Here is a 1090-nt window from a genome sequence, read left to right as displayed (position 1 = left end):
ACAGGGTCTCACTCTCTTGTCCAGGCTAGAGTAAAGTGGTGCAATCATAGCTCTCCACAGCCTTGAGCTCCTGGGCTCAAGTGATCCATCCTCCTTAGCCTCCCGAGTAGCTAGGACTGCAGGTATGCACCAGAATGCCCAGCTAATGAAAAAAGCTTTTTTCTTTTTTTTCTTTTTTTTTTTTTTTTTGGAGAGATGGGGTCTCAAACTCCTGGGCTCAAGTGATCCTCCTGCCTTGGCCCCTCAAAGTGCTGGGATTACAAGCATTGACCAGCCAACTGTCAAACTTTCTTAGCAACCAAACTCTTTCTGAAATGAATAAGCACTGCAAAAACCCCCAATATAAGCAATAACTTGGTGTAGCATTTTATTAGTAAAAAGTTATTTCCAATGTCTAAATTAGGATTTGCCTACAAAAGAATTGATTCTCACTGAGGCTGTTGAGATGGACGCAGACATTTAAAATCAGAATTTGTAGATGAAATCTTAGTTGGTCTCAACATCCACTTTACTTCTGCATTGGGTAAGCCCTTGATTCACAGAAAAGCAGTGGCAAAGAGTAGCTAATTTTTTCAGGGGCTCCCTTCACAATTTAAGTGCGCTCTTCAGTTAAATGAAAATGGCAGAAGAATCCTAAATTATTAGGTTGGTGCAAAATTAATTGTGGTTTTTGCCATTACTTTTTTTTTTTGGAGACAGAGTCTCACTCTGTCACTCATGCTGGAGTACAGTGGTGTGATCTCGGCTCACTGCAACCCCCGCCTCCCAGGTTCAAGTCATTCTCCTGCCTCAGCCTCCCAAGTAGCTGGAATTACAGGTGTATGCCACCACACCAGGCTAATTTTTGTACTTTTAGTAGAGACAGGGTTTCACCATGCTGACCAGGCTGCTCTTGAACACCTGGCCTCAAGTGATCCACCTGCCTCAGTCTCCCAAAGTGCTGGGATTACAGGCATGAGTCACCGAGGCTTTTGCCATTATTATTATTATTATCATCATTATTATTATGAGATGGAGTCTTGCTCTGTCACACAGGCTGGAGTGCAGTGGCATGATCTCGGCTCACTGCACCCTCCACCTCCTGGTTCAA

This window comes from Mandrillus leucophaeus, unplaced genomic scaffold, assembly GCF_000951045.1.
Source record: "Mandrillus leucophaeus isolate KB7577 unplaced genomic scaffold, Mleu.le_1.0 Scaffold11, whole genome shotgun sequence".
Taxonomy (NCBI): domain Eukaryota; kingdom Metazoa; phylum Chordata; class Mammalia; order Primates; family Cercopithecidae; genus Mandrillus; species Mandrillus leucophaeus.
This window is presented reverse-complemented; position numbering follows the sequence as displayed.